The following is a 22858-nucleotide window of genomic DNA, read 5'->3' on the forward strand; positions in this document are numbered from 1 at the left end:
AAATATCGTCAATGTATCTACCCCAGTAGGTTATGTGGGTGGTATACTCTGTGAACTTATCGTCCCATAGCCAGTATTTTTCAACAAGCCCTATGAGAATGCAGGCATATGGAGGAGCGAATTTAGCTCCCATTGCACTGCCTTGGGTCTGTAGTTAGTGTTTGGAATTAAATGTGAACACATTGTTTGTGAGACAAAAGTGAAGCATCTCAAGGATCATCTCATTAGACTCTAAGAAATGAACTGATTTAGTAGCCAATGATTTATGAACTGCTTCTAGTCCATCATCGTGATGAATTGAGGTGTGCAGGCTAACCACATCAATTGTGGCTAGTAGACAGTCATTGTTCCATGGGATGTTGTTTAATTTGAGGAGAATATCCTTAGTGTCCCGAATAAATGATGGTAGGTCCTTCATGAGTGGTTGTAGCTGATAGTCGATGTATTCACCCAGTTTAGAGCATATAGAATTGATATAATAACTTCTAGGGTGGACAAAACAATTGTGATCACATGTCCCCCATTAGCAAGTAACACAGAGTATGAGCCTCATTGTACAAGAAGCAGTACACTGCTCCCCAATGATGATAAAATTAAGAAAGAATTCTTCTAATTGTACAGGCCAAATAAAATATAAAACTCCAATGCAGGATCATATAAATTAAGTATTGTCTGAAGAGATTTTACCAACAGAAACAAAGGATTCCAGCGACTGATGGCAAATCACATAATCCCCCTATACATGTCAAGAGGCAAGCAAGATATCTTAAATAGGGGAAACATTTTGAAGCTGCTAGGGGAGGTGCGAACATTACGTTTTATCGAAACAACAGACTTAATATCGGTGAAGTTTCTGCCAAACACACATAATCACTGACAGAGATAACTGCAACATCAGGGAAGTCAGAAAAAATAGCAAATCAAATTCTTGATGCCAAAGAGCAATTTGAATCATGGGGCAGAACATTAATTAAAATGTACACCACTGCGTTACCCCTCTCCATTGGCACATTGGGATAATAAGAATAGCACCCATTCTTTTGTATATTGGATTTTGCATAATGCTCGAGGACCCATGGGTACAGAAACAGTAACTCCAATTGAAAGAAGGCATAACTATAGGCATTGGTCACCGCTAATATCAAAAAACGTAAATATGAAATGACCAGTTACGGAACCAACATGTGCCCTGCAATCTGATAACCTAAATATATTTTCCTGGAATATTGCAGGTGCAATAACCAAGCTTACCGATAGGACTCTAATGGAAATCTGGGCTCTATGTGACATCATAGCACTGCAAGAAACCTGGCTGACAGGCTCAATTCAATTGCCGGGATTTACATTACACCAGGTGAATGCCGTAAAAACGAACCGCTTCGGAAGACCAAAGGGCAGTCCATCGGTCTACATATCAAACAACATTAAGGTAGAAACAGAACAAATGTCGACAACTTCAAATAATATACAAATAATAAGACTCAATTTTGGCAGCAATCACTGGATAATCTCTTTAATTTTCTTCAACATATACGCTCATCCAAACGTCCAAGATAAATCAATAATATTCAAAAAGTTAATACATGAAATATCCAAAGTAAGATATAATTCCCCGAATTGGGAAATAGCCATAACAGGAGATTTCAATACCCATCTTATTTTTACACCAGACGAAGACGACCAGCTAACAGTAAAAAATGAAATTTGGTCGGTTAAATCATCAAACGGCCCATCCATGGAGGAAACCTAATAAAGTAGGTAAGGAATTGGTCACCACTCTAGAACATTTAGGTTTGAGAGTAATCAACGGGAGAACACTGGATGATAATCCACCAAGTTTAACACATTATCGACCAACTTTGGGGTCTGTCATTGACTATACTATTCTTTCCTTGCCACTAATCCAACAACTAAGCACGTTTAAATTTAAGTGCACAACGGATAGCGATCATTCAATTCAGCAAATCGCAATAAACATACATCTGGACAGATTCCAGTCCGTTCCAACAATCGATGAGGGAAGTACAGTAACTACCCACAAACTAGTGAATTGGTCATCTAATCGACTTCCGGAATTCGCAGGCAAAGCCAAAACAATACTGGAGGATAGTATATTATCTTCCACCGTATTAAATGCCTGGATCAAATTTGTGATTTAAGTAACGAAACCGAAATCAAATTCAACATTGAGACGGACCAAAATCTATATTCACCCATCATTACAGAAAATCAAAGAGCTAAAAAAGGGCCTGAGAAGAGAAATAAGGAAGGTAAAAAAACAAGGAAACCAACCAGATGCATGGGGCAAGTTAAAACAACTTAAGAAGGAATTTAAGAAAAACGTTTGGTAAGAAAAAAGAAAAACAACAGATTAGTTCTGGGCAAAGTTGGTTTACAATTCCAAACAATCAAATGTCAAAGCATTTTGGAAAACAATAAATGATTTAAACAAGACTCACAAAGTAATAGCATCATCGAATGTTACAGAGGAAGATTGGGTTGCGTATCTAAAAAAACTTTTTATTGACGAAGAACAGCTGAAAGTAAATAAAAACAACAAAATTAAGAAAACTACTGAACGTGGGTTAGAAATCGGGATTAAATATTGCCATATCATGAGCTCGTACCCACTTTAGATGATACATTGTGTACGCTTACTTGAGTCGAAAATGTTATTAAATCAGGAAGAAGTGACAGTGCCCCAGGACCAAATGGCATCCCACAGGCCATATTTAAATTGGACCCAAAATATTGGGCCAATCCAATAATGCCACTATTTAAAGAGGTGGAAAATACAGGTATGATTCCAGATGGTTGGAGGGGATCTATAATAAACCCCATCTTTAAGGGTGCAGATAAAACAAAACCATCTAATTACAGATTAATAGCCCTTATTGACTCTGAAGCAAACTATTATGCATCAATAATATTGGAAGATCTAATAGAGTGGTCAAATGCTAAGAATCTGATTCCACCCCATCAAACAGGCTTCCGGAAAGGGTATGGTACCTCAATTAATATGTTAACAGTAGCAATAATTGCGGAAAAAAGCAAACGCCTAAAGAAAAAATTACAAATCTGCTTTATAGATCTGAAAGATGCTTTTGATCGGGTGGATCGACCCCTCCTATGGGCTAAATTAAGACGTTGGGTATACAAGAATTTTTTTTAAGAGCAATTGAATCATTATATACTGAAACAAGGATTCAAATCAAGGTAGGGGACAGGACCAAACTATCAAGGAAAATACCAAACGCAAGGGGTCTTAAGGAAGGGTGTGTGCTAGCTCCACATCTGTTTAACCTATTTATGGCAGATTTGACTACCCACCTGGATCTAGTTAACTCACATGCTCCAAGGTTACGTCCACTGACGATATCCCATCTAGCATACACTGATGACATTGTGCTGCTGAGTCATCGAGAAATCGGACTTCAAGGATTGATCAAAGAAACAGCGGCGTATACAAAACTTAACAAATTAGAAATAAACATTGCTAAAACAAAATCCATGCTTATTGGGAACAATCTCTGTGTCTCTTTAAAGATCAAGCTGGATAATGTAACCATAGAAGAAGTCAGTACCTATAAGTAATTGGGTTTTAATTTTGATAAAAAATTTTAACTTTCCTGCCCATCAGCAGTATGTGGTTAGGAAGAACAATGCTTTAATACACGCATACAGCTTGCTCCCAAAAAAACTAGAGGTCCCTCCTACCAACCACTTCTCTCTGTAATTAAAGCAAAATTGCTTCCCTCTCTAACCTATGCAAGTATGGTGATGCATGGTAGGGATTCCAAAATGTTAGACAGATTACAAATCAAAACATACAAACAGGTATTTCATTTGCCCTGTAATGCCTCCCCAGCCCAGATTCGTTTGGAATTTGGACTAAAACAGCCAAACATAGCAAGAAGGTACCAGTTCATTAAAACCATGCACAAAATACAAAATAATCAATCTAGCCCTCTAGTCAGTGCGTTATGGGAAGCCGTGTCCAACGATGACAATTCAAGTTACAATAAATATCTGTTCTCATCTTTACAACTAACCAATGCGGGTGATTTGTGGGACTTGAACTTGTCGCATCCTACGTTTTGTCAGGCCATGAATAAAGCGGCAAAAATTAATCCGTTAGTTGATGATAAAAGTATATTTTCACGGCGAGCCCATTGCTACCGGCAACTTACCTTCAGCTAATCTATCTGGTGCATCTTAAGAAAAATCTATTGGCCATGCGCCTAGGTGATCTACCGTCTCTGTCAGACAAACCACTTTGGCGAGGACTTTGTGCATTTGGTCTGTAAATGTCCCAAACTGAACAATGCATGTCGAGTACTTTTAAAGCGCTTATTTAACGAGCGAGGGATTCGTACGTGTAGAACAGCCATTATGAGAAGTCTGGACTCCACAGATCCCCAGCTAAATTGTAAACTGAAGTTTTTACAACCTCATGATAAAGCAGTAAAACAGGATTGTAAGTAGTATTCAACAACACAAGGATCCTGTCCAGATGCAAGATTATAAGACATCGATATGATGATAAAACAATAGCAGGATGACGATATCTAGAACTACCGAATTTCTGTCTCTTCTTACCGATGCATACTCTACACTAATAATCTGGTGAAGTGTCCCAACAATTATGAATTTAATGCATTTTAATAACGTTCTATTTTAACAAATCCATGATATTATTTTGTGTTGCACCAATATTTATCAATGTTTTAATGAAAATGGATTATAATTTTTTTATATGCATCTAACTTGTATTGTGACAGTTTTTATTAACTAATAACAATAAACTGAAATTGAAACACTGCACACTGGAAGTGTTCATTTATTATTTTTTTCCAGTGATCTATGAAAGGGCAATTTAATTGAACAAGGGAATTGGCCTGTTGTAATCACTGCTTCAAATGCCACCATAGACTGAGGCTGTGTCTAGTTAGCTCAGTGGAATTCACCATTTCAAATTGTGGGGATGATAAGGACTTACTTTGTGGCCTGAAACTCATCACACTCCTCCGACAGGGCCCAGGCACTGCAACACCTGACAAAGGAAAAACATCACAACCTTAAAGGAAACCAAAAAGGGCAAGAAAAGAAAAAACACAAAACAAACAGAGGAACAAGAGAAAATATAGACTATCTTCCACTCTCACCACAAGTACCCAGCATGACCCCTAAAGTGGCAAAGAAGACAGAAAAGGTCATGATGGGAGGACGTAAAGAGGTGGAAGTCAGATACAGAGAGAAGAGAGGCAGAAAGAACAGACATAGGGAGGATAGTATCACGTGGTGTAGAGGAGGAGAGAAATGCACCAATTATAAAGGAACAGGAGGCAAGTGCTCACAGTCCAGTGCATCCTGACCTGATAAGGAACCTGACCTGCACTAGGCACCCAACATGTTCCATCAGGTTGTCATCGGAAGTCTGATAGCAACAAGAATAGTGTAAGGAGGGAGTCAAATACTGAAGTTGGAGAGACATAAACCGAGATAGAGAGAGTGAAAAGAGAAAGAAGAAACAGGCAACAAGGCATCAATGTGAGTATATATAGTCTTTATTGCTTGATTAATTACAATCATTTCAATCACAACATGTTAATTCACCAAAATAAAACACAGCATCTTAATTCACCAAAATTAAACACATTTACATTTAAAACAAGAGATCTTCTTTTCACATAATACAAAAACAATGCCATAAATACATTTTAAAGTGACGGAGTGCTTTGCATACTATTTCCATGAATATCACAAAGGAATATTATCAACCAATAAGCATTCATTTGCCATCTTTTCAAAAGTGCTAATGTGCAGAAAGTACATCAGTTGGCTGCGATGGTAAACGGGCTGTTATTACATTTCAAATTAATACCATTGTAGCAAAAATATTTAATTAATGAAATTTAAAAAACGTTAAAATTAATTGCTACAAGGACATAGAATTAGAGGGAATCTGCCCTATATTAAACCTTTTTCAACCTTTTTACCAGTTGACATAGTAGTGGAACCGATTCACCGGATAATGACATGATTAATGCCGGACGTGCAGATCTCACACCACTCATCAGAAAATAAGGTCTAAGATTAATCAACTATGTACAAGAGTTTCCTGAGGCCATCCACAGAATCTACAATTAGAATCCGGCCACTGTTTGATCCAAGAACGGGTGCCCTCCTTTGTTGGATTTATACTCATACGTAGCCTTAGAAAATTTTTTTTAAACAAGGCATCAATGTGTTGCCGCTTTTTATTTATAAATTATCTAAAGGGATAATGTGGAGGGTCGGTGTCTTGAAAGCCCCAAAGGACGGCGACTCAAGAGCTGGAATTTGGACTCAAACCTTCGCAGGAAAAAGCTTAGAACATTGGAATGTAGAGATCTCCTTTGAACACAAGGGGCAGCAGCAGCCTCTAAAGCCTGATATAGGCCCGCTGCTCTCAACATTACAATGTCTTAATACACAGCCTCTCTCTTTCCCATGTCTCTCCAAAATATATGGATTTGGCAGAGAAAAGCAAAAGATAGTGCCTGTGCAGTCGGCCCAGGCAGGTCCAGACGGATACAGACATTCACACAGTTTAGTCACTAACCCATGTATTCAGTAAGATACGTTTAATCACTCACTTATAGAGTCAGTCACGCACCTACTAAATCATCCATTCAGACACTCATACACCCATTCATTCTTCAATACGCCTTTCCCTACATATATATATATTAAACATATTTAAACTTTACGGAAACACACAGTCACTGGATGATGTCATCAGTGATGTCACTGACCATGTCATGATTGATATAATATGTGACGTCCTCAGCAGTGCATTGCGGGGGCGCGAGTTATAGCTAGCTGAAAAACCTATAACGAGGGAATTTCACTGGTTTTGTACGAGTGAAATGTCCAACTAACTATAACGCCCCTGAAACCTTTAAGGTTTTTTAAATTCTAATTTCTAACTATAACGTGCCTGAACCCTATGGTTTTTTCAGTGAATTTCAAAGTTTTTTTTAAATGCTAATTTCTAACTATAACATGCCTGAAACCTATGGTTTTTTTTTAGTAAATATATATATATATATATGAAAAGTCAATCCCTCCACTCTTCAGAAGACTTTACCCCTCCGTGGCGAAGAAGACTAGAGACAACAGCGAAGTTTGGCAGGTAACTATTTGTTTATTAAAAGGACATTGGCACTACCGGTTTCAGCTCATGCCTTCTTCAGATGCCTAGTCCGTTAGCAGCGTTAACCCACCCAGGGATTCCTTTTAAGCTCCTCCTCCAAGTGGTGGCGGGCTCACCTGCTCCGAATTGATTCAGCATAACGTTAGCTTTGGGGACTACCAGTCCCAGAATACACCCTGCTTCACAGTCCAGATGCAGTGGTGGGGCTTCACTAAAAATTAAACTTGTAGCTGCCAAACTTCTAACTCTCTGCCAGATTTCTTAATAATGTGTCAAGCGCTTGCATGTCTAGAAAGGCATAAAGGCACAGAAACAAAAGACTGGAGTGTAGTGTGTTTACTGGCCATCACACTGCTGCGCTGTTAGTTATTCGGTTGTAACATGAACAAAGCAAAGGAATGAAGCAAACCATAATCCCCTTAACTCGACGTATGGCCACCAGAGTTCTACGGCCATGCACGCGCAGGTGCGTCTAAGGTAAATACGTGTGGATCTGTATTTACACTCACATCTTTCTGTGTGCATGTTTGTTTCTGTACAGGTGTGGGTGCTGAGTGTGTTAGTGTATGCGCATGCCCTCTGTATGTTTATACGCATGCACAAGCAGACACCCATAATTGAATACCATAAGAGTGTAAAGTGCTTTGAAGTCTGTCCAGCCTTTTGTACAACTATTGACACCTCTTCGCAGCACAGGAAACGCTGGTTTGTTTGTGCTGGAGCAGGTAACTGCCTCAACCTCCCCCCTCTGCCCCTTAAAAAAATGCTCCTCCACGGCTTAAAGCGATGCAAATAGAAGTTACTCCGGAGGATGTGACAAGAACATGTAAACACAATTAACGAGACAGCCACTAACAGTAGCCTTTGATTCCATGTGTACATGTCTGGCAAGGTGCCGGCCCCGCCACCCCAGGCTAACAGTCATGGTGTAATCCCTGGCAAGTGTCAGAACAATGCCACTGGATGCGCTTAAACACTGTCTTCTGGGGGCTTTGAGGGGAAAAAGTCACACAGAGCACTAGTGGGATCAGAGGAGTAACATTCAACAAAGAGCAAAGAAACTGTTGGATTGCATGTTTAAATCGCATTCTTGAACCACGCATCAACGGACCTCGTCACACTTGTGAGCACCCTCCTCGTGCCTGAAGTTCACAGGAATGTAAAACAGTCACAGTCTAGCTGCCAGAGGCATAATCAAGATATCCTTTCAAAGTGCCAAGAGGCGCCAATTCAAAGATCTGCAGCTAATCGAATGAGAGAAGTGATGTACCACAAACAGAGCAGCAGTGAACAGCAATTTGAGGAATAGTGAACAATTAGAGAAGTCCTGTACAGCAATAAGAGGACTAGTGAAGAGCAATTAGAGGAATAGTGTACAGAAATTAGAGGAATAGTGAACAATTAAAGGAGTCCTGTACAGCAATAAGAGGACTAGTGAAGAGCAATTAGAGGAATAGTGTACAGAAATTAGAGGAATAGTGAACAATTAAAGAAGTCCTGTACAGCAATAAGAGGACTAGTGAAGAGCAATTAGAGGAATAGTGTACAGAAATTAGAGGAATAGTGAACAACAATTAGAGAAGTCCTGTACAGCAATAAGACGACTAGTGAAGAGCAATTAGAGGAATAGTGAACAATTAAAGAAGTCCTGTACAGCAATTAGAGGAATAGTGTACAGAAATTAGAGGAATAGTGAACAGTAATTAGAGGAATAATGAACAGCAATTAGAGGAATAGTGAACAACAATTAAGGAAGTCCTGTACAGCAATATGAGGACTAGTGGCGAGCAATTAGAGGAATAGTGAACAGCAATTAGAGGAATAGTGAACAGCAATTAGAGGAATAGGGAACAGCAATTAGAGGAAAAGTGTACAGAAATTAGAGGAATAGTGAACAGCAATTAGAGGAATAGTGAACAACAATTAGAGAAGTCCTGTACAGCAATAAGAGAACTAGTGAAGAGCAATTAGAGGAATAGTGAACAGCAATTAGAGAGGTCCTGTACAGCAATAAGAGAACTAGTGAAGAGCAATTAGAGGAATAGTGTACAGAAATTAGAGGAATAGTGAACAGCAATTAGAGGAACAGTGGACAACAATTAGATGAATAGTGAACAGCAATTAGAGGAATAGTGAACAGCAATTAGAGGAATAGTGAACAACAATTAGAGGAATAGTGAACAACAATTAGAGGAATAGTGAACAACAATTAGAGGAATAGTGAACAACAATTAGAGGAATAGTGAACAGCAATTAGAGGAATAGTGTACAGAAATTAGAGGAATAGTGAACAGCAATTAGAGGAATAGTGAACAACAATTAGAGAAGTCCTGTACAGCAATAAGAGAACTAGTGAACAGCAATTAGAGGAATAGTGAACAGCAATTAGAGGAATAGTGTACAGAAATTAGAGGAATAGTGAACAGCATTTAGAGAAATAGTGAACAGCAATTAGAGGAATAGTGAACAGCAATTAGAGGAATAATGTACAGTATTTAGAGGAATGGTGAACAAATAAAGAAGTCCTGTACAGCAATAAGAGGACTATTGAAGAGCAATTTGAGGAATAGTGTACAGTAATTAGAGGAATAGTGAACAGCAATTAGAGGAATAGGTGAACAGAATTAGAGGAATAGTGAACAGCAATTAGAGGAATAGTGAACAGCAATTAGAGGAATAATGTACAGTATTTAGAGGAATAGTAAATTAAAGAAGTCCTGTACAGCAATAAGAGGACTAGTTAAGAGCAATTTGAGGAAAAGTGTACAGTAATTAGAGGAATAGTGAACAACAATTAGAGGAAAAATGTACAGTATTTAGAGGAATGGTGAACAAATAAAGAAGTCCTGTACAGCAATAAGAGGACTATTGAAGAGCAATTTGAGGAATAGTGTACAGTAATTAGAGGAATAGTGAACAGCAATTAGAGGAATAGGTGAACAGAATTAGAGGAATAGTGAACAGCAATTAGAGGAATAGTGAACAGCAATTAGAGGAATAATGTACAGTATTTAGAGGAATAGTAAATTAAAGAAGACCTGTACAGCAATAAGAGGACTAGTTAAGAGCAATTTGAGGAAAAGTGTACAGTAATTAGAGGAATAGTGAACAACAATTAGAGGAAAAATGTACAGCCAAGGCAAGTGTCTGTACACTGGATAGGAGCTGTGCACTTTCTGCTAACAGGAAGGCTCACTTGCTGCCAGGCCTCCCCTGGGCTTCAGGGCTGACCAGTGGGGCACTTGGCCTCTATTATTTCGTCAGGCCATCCTTGTGCTGCAAGCTGTAATGTGGTTCCCAGAACTCCCTGTGAACTGACAGGCCTTCTTGCCCTGTTTTCAAAGGTCTGTCCCTATATCACCAGGCCTGCCCGTGTGTTCTGGGCCTACTGCTTTTCTAGCAGTTTCTGTGTTCTCAGATCACATGATATGGTAATAGGTCATTAAGGCACCTAGGACCTGCCACAGTGCTCTCTGAGGTGTGGATTAACTCCCCTCCTAGTCCAGTAGGCGCAGATCTAGTACATGCTTCTTTCCTGCTAGGCCAGCCTCTACACGACCAGGCTTACCCTTTAAGCTACCTGTGCGCTGCCATTTTTGCTTCTCTGCTCCCACGTCTCCCCATTTACTCTCATACTGCCCTAAATGCCCCCACACCCGCCCCTGCTTCCAGGCCGCTGTACGCCATGCTCCGGAGATCAGTTGTCTTCAGCAGAATATTTTGTAGGTTTTATGTAGCGCTATAACCCTAGGTGTGGCATCCAGGCGCAGTCCACCTGGTCGAATATCATGGCTCATCCGATGCATCTGCATATATAGGTTCACAAAAACACTACACAACCAGATGACCCCTTTGCTTCCCAAAATAACCGCGAGGGCCCCCTCAGAAACTGCCCTGTGGGTGCCATTAGAAAAAAAGTATTCATCTAGTTTCTAGCGCCGCTGAATGTGTGGTCCACGCCACAAGTCCTTTCTTTCTGTCTGGAGCGTTCATTATTCATTATTAGTCATTGTTATTGACGCCTGCTGATGTTTTAACAACGCTGTGTTTTTTTAACAACAGTGAAGTGATCCACTGTTAAGGGATGTGCCTAAAATAACTCGTCCTTCATAAATACACCGCAGAGATGTAGAGTGGGGATCGGTGTACGGTGTGTGTCTGCCAGGCAAAGAGCAGCCGGGTGTGAAGTGTCTGCAGAGATTACAGCACAACTAGGGCATACCATCCAGTCACAAACACGTGCAGCAGCCATAAGCACGCATGCACAGAAGCAAATACATGTACCACGATACAAACACATACATGGTACGTACGCAAGCACAGACATGTGCGACACACAGAAGCAAAGATGCAAAAACTGAGACACACTCACAAACAGATCGCAAACATTTAAAATCATACACACGTGTACACACACACACCTCACATGCACACATTCCAAAATACGAATATAGATAGACTCACAAATGCACACGCACTAGCAAATAAACTCGGACACACAAACGGGCAAACACCTGTACAATGAAGAATGCATGCAGAATTTACACACACTCACATGCAAAAAGGAGCACAAAACCCGGTCCAGGTGTGCTCCTACCCACCTCCCTCCCCCCACCCCATCCCCCAGGTGTAAGCCACAGTCAGTGAGCAGAGGACCCTCTATGCACTATCTCAGGAGTTTCATAAAACACTTGAACAGATGTTGTCTCAAGACTGGATACAAACAAGTCTGCTTTTAACTACACGCCCATCTTATCACAGTTCTCAAACTTTCTTCGGTGCATTGCTCCCCTCCCCAGTCCATGCACTCGGTACTGCTATGAACTCTCCCAAAAATGTACCCGGGCAGCCAGTGTTCTGACCGCAGACGTGCCCTCACCCTGCACGAACAATACCCTGCTAGTGTCTGTGCTGCACCAATGCCCTAGCCCTGTACTGACCTCTATGCTCCTAGTGCCTGGCCTTCAGCAACGCACACACCCATTACTACCCCCTACGTGGGCAGTGTGTGAGCTGCAGCAGTGCCTGCGCCCAAGGTTTACCCTATGAATCCAGCACCCGACTGCAGCCGCCAGTGGCCTTACTCAGTACTGACCCTTGGATGTCAGTGTCCTGGCTGCGGTAGGGGCGGCACTGGAAGCGGTCCCTAAGCTATCAGTGCCTGGTAAGAAGAAGCACCCTCACCCAGATGGCAAATACAATATTGCATGCCCCCGGGACTTGGCCCACCCGGGGGCTAAATAATAACAAAGCGTGGGAGCCGGCGCTTCGTTTTTTTTTGGGGGGGGGGGCCAAAATTTGCGCTGGGTGCGCGAATCTCACCGATAAAAAATACTTTTTTTTTGGCCTCGGGGGTCCTTGTGGGACCCCCTGAGCAGGGCTAGGGGGTCAGGGTGTATCTACCCTGCCCCCTCTTCTTGTATTTTGCGTTTGTTTTTCTGTTTTCTTGGCTGCCAACACTTCCTGTATTGGAGTGTTGACAGACAATTAGAATAAAGCTTGTGGTCGGGAGGGTGCGTGGATCCAACACACTTCTATATATCGAAACTTTTATTTTTTGATTTTCTCAGCAACTACTGAAAGGATTTACACCATTTAAGAATAAGTGTTCTTTCTAAAAAAAGGGCTACCTATTTGCCAAATTTCGTGTAATTTCGTTAAGCAGTTCGGGCTGTAGCCGTGTCTAAACTTGCCTATGGAAAAAACACGTTTTGGGACCCCCATTTTTTCTCGGCCCCGCTTAGCAAATCTCACTGAAACTGTTTCGTTAAGCAGTTCGGGCTGTAGCCGTGTCTAAACTTTCCTATGGAAAAAACACGTTTTGGGACCCCCATTTTTTCTCGGCCCCGCTTAGCAAATCTCACTGAAACTTTCAGGATAGGAGCTGACCGTAGCCACAAGTTTTGAAACTTTGAAGAAGATTTGTCATTCGGCGCCAAAGTTATTGGGAAAACGAAAAATGCTTTTCCTATGGAAACTAGGTTCTAGCTGTAACTACTTCTGAAGTTGATCGGGAGCTGCATCGGCCCGGAGGGCGGGGAGTGCCGTAGTGAGCCTTTCCGAAAGCGCAATTGAATTAACTCAAGCATTGCTTATTGAATTAACTCAACGGTCTGCCTGGATCGTGGAAAGCTGCTCCACTTCATTGTAAATCACACCCACTCAGGGTGTCACAATTCAAATAAATGGCGTTTGAATTACGGAGGTGAAACTGGTATGCTGTTTGTGTGGCTGTCCATGAGGAAGGGGCGTTCTGTGGCGCTTCAATTTACCCAATTGCCTTGGAAGAAGTGAGGTTCCGTGACGATTTTACTCGTGTTTGTAACATTGTCGTAAATACATAATTTTGGTATCAGTGAACCGCAAATGATCCATTTAGTATATCCTGGTGTTTTCGCTATGCTACGAGCAAGAGCACTCCTGTTACCAACACATTTGTGATTTACCTATGGCATCCATCTTAGATCACGGAAGCCATTTTGTATTCCTTGCCCTCACATAGTCAATGGACACGCAATGACCTCTTTTTAATTAAGGACACGTAGGCCTTGGCCGGCGATTCACCTTGCAAGTGACACGTGCACCTTAGGCCAGCAACGCTGTGGCAGCATGACTCGGCAAGAACTGCCTCCCCAGCCTGAGGCCAGTCCTGCTATACTGGTTCTTGTGTTCGTTGGCCTGATCATGATTAGGCGGCCGAAGCTGGTAACCGTGCCCATTTACGACCCACAAACATTTCTTATCCTGTCTTTCTATCTTCTACACCTGGCTCTGCTCCTTTCCTTCTGGGCTTTTATTAGGGGGAGGTAACGAAATTTACGATGAGGCGGTCCGGGTCTTGAATGAAGAATTGACATGGGAGTATGATGGACTAGTGGGAACCCCTCGTTCGTAATGTTTTGACATCAGATACTGTTGACGATTCCTGTGCAACGCCAAATATTTATTGTTTAAGACACGAATGTTTAGAACTGTGGTAACATGTAAAGAATTTGCCTGAAGCCCAATATTTAGTATATAAGGAGCAATCCTCTTTGTACAAATCGAACAGGCTCCTAGATACTGCCCATGTGTAGTTTCTGTGACTTCTGTGTCCCTGCAGTAATAAACCTTTGGCCTTTGACGCCACCATCGAGAAGCCTGTGTTTCTGTTTGTTTGGGTACCAAGACAGGTTGAACTCCGGGGTCTTCGGGTGTTGTCCCTGACACCTCTGGACGGAACCAAAAAGTCCAGAACTCCAATTGGCGCCCAACTCGGGGCGACGTCATTCGGTACCGGTCCAGAAGCCTGAAGAATTCGAGGAGCTTCGTGTGAAGATTTCAGAGGGAGGCGCCCCACTTCATCGATCCCGGCATATCGCAAAAGTGGCCCCGACGTCCTCTTCCACGAGGGTTCCCCGTTCAGACGGCTGCAGTGCTCCGTTGCCTTGACCGTCGCCCTGTCTTGGACCCGAGGTACAGTCCTCCGTACGGCGAAACGTGACGGGTTTCTCCTTGGTGACGTCTTCAGTGCCTCAGTTAAGTATTCAGTGGTTGCTAGTTAAATATTTTGTGAGGATTGCTCCCGTTTGGATAATCCTTTTAGTTCTCAGTTCAGTTCAGTTCTGTAAGATTATCACTGGTTATTCTAGTTACGATAATCATTCTGTTCAGTTCAGGTATCGATACAATTGTCAGTTCTGGTAGGCCTAAGTTCTCGGTTCAAGTGCGCACCGTTTTGTGTTTTGTTTGTCTTGTGTTCCGGATTATAAAATGGTAAGTCAGAAAAATTGTATGTTGTCTTGTTTTAGTTGCAACAGTGATTCCCGGTTGGAGGACTCGTGTTTGGTTCCTCCGATTGGAACTCCCCTTTATGATCTATATTGCAAATTTGGTGTGGGCCCTATCTCTTATAATGAGGTATGGATCCGCTACACAGAGAAAGACGGTGTCCTTAGTTGGCCACTACATGGTAGTTTCGAACCTGAAGTTCTCGATAATCTAGAAAGAAGGTTGTTTAAGAAGAAAGCCCGGCCGGCAATGTTTGATTCTTTCCGTTATTGGCGAAAAGAATCTAAACAGAGAGAAATTAAAAAGCTGAAGAAAGAACAGAAAAAGCAAGAGTTGACTTTAGAACAGTCTGCTAGGCAGCTGCAACTCAACGAGTCTGAGAAAGCGATGGAGGTGGCCGATAGAGAGCGTAATTTAGCGATAGACAAGTGCTATCCTGCTTTGCCATCGAGTACGGCTAAGATAGTAGAGGACCCTGAAAAGGATCCCCTGTTGTCTTACTTGTTACGATCACCCCCACCGTATGCACAGGGTGCTACGGCTCCACCTATACCGAATGTTCAATTACCGGTTGCTGGACAACCTGGTGTCCCTGTTCTCGCTCCCCTGAATCAAGTTCCTATACCTCCTGTGGTCAATATTAATGTTCCTTCGACAACCCCTCTTCTAGGGTTGCCGACTTCTTTACCTATGCCTGTGTCGCTCACACCTGCTACTTCACAAGCTAATTCTCAAGCTACTCCTACTGTTCCTGATCTATCTGTTCCAACTGCTACTCTATTCACTGCCTCTGCTAATATTATGACTCCGCTTTCTGTTCGTCGAAGAATCACTGATTCTGTCTCTAATATTCTATCTCCCTTCTATAAAACTCTGATTAAGACTCCTACCTCTGACTCTGTGCAGAGACGTAGTCAGCTTCCCAGTACTAAGGAAAGAGGAATACTAGATTCCACTGCTCTTAGATGGGTTTCGAAAGTTGGAAGATATAATGTACAAAATGTATTAGATACATTTATGCAATGGAACGAACCGACACAACGATATGTGTTCGATGAAATGTGTTTCCTTCTACGTGAGGAATTGGAAGAGGATGACCCTGAATCAAATTTAGGAGAATTAATTAATGTTCAGAAAGAGTTTGCTACGGGTATGATAGTTGGTCAAAATATAAAAGAAGCAATGGAACTAATTTTAAGTTATAGATCCGACTCATCCCTTCTTTCACCGAGAGAGTTAGAGAAACGTAGTACGAAACGAAATCGTCAATATCCAATGAGAGAGGTTCCACCAATTTGGCGCGAAGCTGTGCAAGCTAATGCACCGCTTGGTATTGCGGCCGCTCCGGCCCAATTCCAGAGAGTCTGGATACATATTCCATGGAAACGAGCTGAAGTGTTAGCAGTAAAACAGGCCTTGCCAGATCCGCGTAAAAATCCTGCAGGGTACTACAAAGAGTTGGCTCAAACAGTTGACGCTTGTGTATTGAATCTTGCTGACATAGATCTGCTATTTGGTAACGTAGTACCGCAACCAATTTGGGCTAAAATTCGTAAAGAGAATCATCCAGTTGCCCTAGGTGGTGACTGGGCAGCTATAACTGCAGCGGATGGTCAACAAATAGGTGGTTCCAAACCTGAACCTTTAATTGCTAATTTGCCTGGTAGAATAATCGATTTAATGAAAACCTTGATGCCAGCATTGCGCGTTAACTGGGACAAATTGTCCGCGTGCAAACAAAAGAAAGACGAAAGTGTCTCCGACTTTTTCACAAGATTCGAGGAGACTTTCGTGGATCATAGTGGTCAGGATATGAGCACAGAAGGGGGCCAGAGATTATTTGTCGATAAATTTGTGCACAATCTGTTGCCAGAACTTAGTAGTAAATTAAAGAATTCTGAAAGTGCGTGGGCTGTCTCTACGACTGCGCAAATACTTGCGACTGCTCAGTACTACGAAAATAGGGATAAAGAAGAGAAGGAAAAATCAGATAAAAAGACGAAAGATTTAAAAACTAAAGTACTTTTACAGCAAGCTTATCCGCCTCGCACGAATCAAACTAATATGCAGCAAGGGTCATATCAAAGAACGGATTATAATTTTCAAAGACCACAATATCAATGGAATCAATGTGCTTATTGCAAAAAGGAAGGTCATTACAAAAGTGATTGTCCAGTTCGGGCGCAAAATAATGATGCGGCCGCTCAGAGAGGTCGTGGTAGTTCTATGCAAAACTCTAGAGGTCGAGGACGAGGTGCTATGCCTCCACAGACAAGTGATCGCCCCTCTAATTATTTTGACCAGCGTAATGGACAATCTGCCCAACAGAATAGGTCTCCACAGTATCATGTTGAAGACTATTATGAAGCTAGTGAGGAAGGTCAGCAAAGTGAATACTAGGACAGCCATGGACAAAGAGAGGGAGTAGTATCAGTACCAGTAGATCAGAGTGGGCCTTATGTCGCGGTAGCAACATCAGGTATAGTCGAACCGTTTCTGTTGGATACTGGTGCAGCAAAAAGTTCTATCATACATGCAAAACTCCCTGGCGCACCTTTGTCTGGCTCAACAAACGTTTCAGTAGGTTTTTCGGGCGCCCCTGTTCACAACCCTGTTTCTGGTCCTTTGTCTATTTCTGTTGGACCCCGTCAATTGAAAGCACCCCTGATTTTGACGACAGGTTGTAACGAAAATCTGCTTGGTTTAGACTTGTTAAAACGCCTGTACGCGACATTGTACTGTTCTCCAGCAGGTGTACAGCTTACGTTGGGTAAAAGAATAATCTCCCCGATGTACTTGTCGATGGATGCGCTCCCACCAGAGCTGCGTTCACTCCCTGATACTCTTTGGGCGACTGGTCCTAATGATGTAGGTCTCTTGGAAATTCCACCCTATATAGTAACTTTGAAAGCAAATGTCAAACTTCCACGAATTCCACAATACAGAATCTCTAGTGAAGGTGAGCGTGCGCTCCTACTGATAGTACAAGACCTGATCAAGAAAGATGTTGTAGAAGAGACTAGAAGTAATGTCTGTAATAGTCCTGTACTGCCTATTTTGAAACGAACTGACCCTACAAAGCCTCCAGTATATAGGTTCGTAATTGATCTTAGAGAGGTTAATAAAATTGTGATCCCACAGTTTCCTGTGGTTCCAGACATTACTGCATTGTTAACGTTGATTCCTGCTACAGCAGCATGGTTTTCGGTTGTCGACTTGAAAAATGCCTTTTTCAGCATTCCGATAGCCGAGGAAAGCAGAGATATCTTCGGTTTCTCTCTAGGAGGACGAAGTTTTAGATTTAAACGCGCTCCACAAGGTTATTGTGAAAGCCCATCCATTTACAGTCAAGCATTAAAAAGCCAGTTGGATTCCTTCGTACTTCCTAGTGGTTCTGCTTTAGTACAGTATGTCGATGATCTTCTAGTGGCTGCCGATGACAAGGAAACTTGCAAAACAGCTACGATTTCTTTATTGCATCACTTGTCAGATTTGAATCATAAGGTGTCACCTTCAAAAATGCAATACTGCTGCCAAGAAGTGACCTACCTAGGTCATCTCTTGTCAAAGGAGGGAAGGAAGTTGACCCCAGAAAGAATAAAAGCAATTACACAGATGAACGTTCCTAGCACGCAGAGAGAAGTACGTGCCTTTTTGGGTATTACCTCATATTGTAGGCAATGGATCCCAAATTTTTCTCTTCTAGCAAAACCATTAGTAGCCTTGACTAAGAAAGGTGTTCCGAGTCCGGTACCATGGTCTGTTGAATGTCAGCAGAGTTTCTCTGAGTTACGAAATGCACTGTGTTCAGCACCTGTATTGGGTACACCCGACTACAGTAAGCCGTTCACGCTCTATGTCCACGAGAGAGAAGGTTGTGCATTGAGTGTTTTGACGCAGAAATTTGGTGATAAACAACGCCCTTGTGCGTATTTTTCATCAACATTAGATCCAGTAGCTAGAGCATTGCCTAGTTGCTTGAGAGCTACAGCCGCAGCTGCAGCTTCCATTCGACAATCTGCTGGTTTAGTAATGAACAACATGCTAGCAGTCATGGTTCCTCATGCTGTGGACACACTCATGAACCGAACCAAGACGCAACACCTTACCAGTGCTAGATTATCAGGTTATGAACTAACACTGTTAGCTAGTCATATTCAGATCAAAAGATGCAATGTATTGAATCCAGCAACATTGTTGCCGACTAGTCAAGAGTCGAGTGATTCCGAACCACACGACTGTTGTTTCAGAACTGAGGAAGAAACAAAAGGACGAATCGACTTAAAAGACACTCCGTTGTCAGATCCAGATGGCACGTTGTATGTTGACGGGTCTTGCTTCAAATTGGAGAATGGTGATGTGACTGCTGCTTATGCAGTAACGACTTTGAGTACGATTGTGGAGACTGCAAGAGTGAGTCAGAATTCTGCCCAGGCTGCAGAATTGATCGCGCTAACAAGAGCGTGCGTTTTAGCTAAGGGAAAGAGAGTGAACGTGTTCACAGATAGTCAGTACGCGTTCGGCGTGGCCCATAGTTTTGGCCGTTTGTGGAAAGAAAGAGGTTTCATTACGTCCCATGGGACTAAGATTCAACATGGTCAGCTAGTTAATGACTTATTGGAATCTCTAACCTTACCTACTGAAGTTGCGATTGTGAAATGCAGTGCTCATAAAGCAATCACGGATGATGTTGGTCGTGGGAATGCTTTTGCTGATGAGACTGCAAAACAGACAGCTAGAAATATGATGAGTAGAATGTATGTTGCAACGTCTGCAAGATGGATTTCTGAGTCTGGAATGTGTGAAGACACAGTGGAAAGCGTGAAAGAAATTCAGAAAGAGGCGACTGAGGAGGAAAAATGTGCATGGAGAGAGAGCACGGGTAAATTGGACTCGAGTGGGTGTTGGATTGACTTGTCGGAACAACAGCGTTGGATGTTGCCTGATGCGTATGTGCTTGCAGTAGTGACGATGGCACATGGAACAGCGCACATCAGTTCAAAAGGGATCAGGAAGATGTTGGCTCCGGTCTGGAAGAATGACGGGATTAGTAGGTGTGCAGAGAGAGTGGTGAGGAATTGTATGGTATGCTTGATGCATAATCCTGGCAAGGGAATCCCCACACCTGCAGGTCACTTCGCTCCTCCTTGCTGCCCCTTTGAAGTGATCCAGCTAGACTTCATCCACATGGATCGTTGTAATAACCTGAAATACGTCCTAGTGGTAGTTTGTGCTTTCTCCAGATGGATCGAAGCATACCCACTGAAGGACAATACTGCCTTATCCACTGCCAAAATTCTCCTTAAAGAATACTTCCCCAGATACGGAATGCCACGGATTGTATGGTCAGATAACGGAAGTGAGTTCGTAGGGAAAGTTATGCAGAGTGTGTGTGCCGGCCTAGGGATTAGACAGAAATTTCATAGTGCGAATCATCCCCAGTCCGCGGGTTTAGTCGAGGGTTACAATGGCACCCTTAAACTGAAACTCGCTAAGATACAAGCATCCACGGGTTTGTCCTGGCCAGACGCATTGCCTTTGGCTTTGCTATCAACAAGAGCAACTGTACATTCTAGAGTAGGGCTTAGTCCCTACGAAATAGTTTTCGGTCGTCCTGCAAATGTTTGGGGGGTACCTAGACCGAAAGAATTTAAGCAGCTGGAATACCCAATGTTAATTGATTACCTTTTCGACTTGACTGCTAAATTGAGTCTTATTCACCAACAGGTTATCGACGCATTGCCAAAGCCACCGGAGAGTCCAGGCCATCAGCTGAAACCGGGTGATCAGGTGGTCATCCGAAATTTTGCAAGAACAAAAAACCTTCAGCCCAGATTTATTGGCCCTTTCCAGGTCCTGCTAGCAACGAGAACTGCTATTCGTGTGGCCGGAAGAAGGAATTGGATCCATACGACTCATGCTAAACGTGTGCCTCTGCCACTTCCTTACGACAACTGGGTAAAGAAAGGAATCAGTGCCTCTGAAACGGAACAAGTCCCCAGGTTCATACCTTTCAGCGATGCAGAACTAATCACGGATTCACCAAATTCTGACTCTCCTCCTGAAACGGCTCTTTTGAACCCTGAACATTTGTCATCTGCACCAAAAGAACATTTGTCATCTGCGAACGTGAACATTGCCACGTCAGCCGAAAATACATTGTTTCCAGATCAGACAGCTCCTGCAAGACTGAGATACAACTTACGTTCTCGCAATATGGACAAATAAAGCAGGAAACTGCCTATTTTCAGATTTGAATTTGCTATACATTGCCTCCAGCCAGGAAGTTTGCTAATACTTTGTAGCGTTTCTTTTTGTTTTAAAATTGCCTTGCCGTCTGGGTAGCCGTAGGGTCGTGGCTGTGTGCCTAGTTGAATCTGCAGGGGTCTGACACAAGGTCGATCTTTCTGTTAGTTCTGGGAACTCCCAGGGCTGATAGAGGCATTTTCATCTACGTACACATCATCAGTGGTCGCGAACGGTCGTAGAAGATGGAGCTTCCTGAGCTACAACGAGAAAATGTAATTTATGTTCGCAGAAATAGACTGTACAGAATACTACACAGCAAATGCTTTCTAATGCAATGTGCAGTTACATTTTTAATTGTTTTGATGACGCTGGTGGGTGGAATCGTCTTTGGCGTACATTTGATTTTTGTGCCAATAGCTACAGTACCCCCCCTTGATCCTACTACTTCTACGGTTTCTTCTATGCATTCTTTTCACTCATTTCCTGAACACGAACAAGCTCGACGCTCAGAATTTATTAATAATACATTTGTACAGCTCTTGCATCAACACCAACTGATAGTTAACACTACAAACTGCTGGGTGTGTGGCTTGATACCTCACACTATGGATAAAGGCATTCCCTATCTAGTCTTGCCTTTTAGCTATAATGGATCATTTCAGGCCTTTCAGACCATTTTCTCATATGCCCTTGAGACCTATCCTTCGCGTCCACCACGGTCCACTAAATACAACTCAGCCAACAAAGCTTTAGTCCAGGGAATTATTGATATGATTAAAGACGTCAATAATACTCCATCTTATCCTAGAGATGAATTACTGGTGTATCTGAGTTGGAACTCTACAGAGTATCGCCTTAGTTTGGGAGAAAGCAAGCGTAAAAGCTCCACTTCAGTTTGGGTCGTGCCCCACCGAGGTCAGGTCTGTTTGCAAGGAAATGGGAAAAATCCGAGAGCTCAGCTAGGGAAGAGTGAGTGCGTTGAGACTTACGTATTTCCGTCTAACTCCTCCCCTGCCTTTCTGACTGCTAGGGGTACCTACTTCATTTGTCAGGACAGAGCATATACATGGCTGCCTGCTGACTTTTCAGGTTCATGTTATATTGCTCGATTGTTACCCCCGACATACACTGCTTCTTCAGATTATCATAAACCCAGATTAGCAAGAGGTGTCTTCAGCAAGGAAGATACCGCTGGTCAAGAAGCTGGAGACTTCTTCAAAGGTTTCCTTCCGTTTTGGGGGCCTATGGCCAATAGTAGAAATCTACGCCAACTAACACGGGTAGTTGAATCTACTATTACGGAAACTGCAGGTGCCCTTAGTAACTTAACAGCTGAGCTTCAGGCGGATCGTCTCATGACGTTGCAGAACCGTATGGTTCTAGACGTAATACTTGCAGATCGAGGTGGGGTATGCAGAATGATCCAATCGAGCTGCTGTGTCTTTATTCCAAATAATGCTCCAACAGTCTATGAAGCGATCTCTAAGCTACATAAGATTTCCGACTCTATACACGTAGATCAGGGAAACTGGTCCTTCATGGAGTGGTTTTGGACTCTGGTATCAGCGTGGGGATGGAAGGTTCTGATGGTTATTGGTGTCATCTTAGTATTTCTGTTCTCGTGCTGTCTTATTATCCAGT

The 22858-nt window shown here is 42.4% G+C and overlaps 1 protein-coding gene across 5 annotated transcripts in view; it reads right to left on the reverse strand.

Annotated features, from left to right (window-relative positions):
* LOC144832692 (uncharacterized) overlaps positions 1-22858 on the reverse strand; it is a 148470-nt gene that overhangs the window by 49405 nt on the left and 76207 nt on the right. For 4 of the 5 annotated variants that reach the window (XM_078689112.1, XM_078689131.1, XM_078689123.1 and 1 more), the window contains one exon: positions 5000-5053. The exons of the other annotated variant lie outside the window; for it this stretch is intronic. The gene's annotated coding sequence lies outside the window, so the exon portion shown is untranslated. The remainder of the gene's footprint in view (positions 1-4999; positions 5054-22858) is intronic. 5 annotated transcript variants of the gene reach the window in all.

This window comes from Lissotriton helveticus, chromosome 1_1, assembly GCF_964261635.1.
Source record: "Lissotriton helveticus chromosome 1_1, aLisHel1.1, whole genome shotgun sequence".
In the NCBI taxonomy this organism is placed as follows: domain Eukaryota; kingdom Metazoa; phylum Chordata; class Amphibia; order Caudata; family Salamandridae; genus Lissotriton; species Lissotriton helveticus.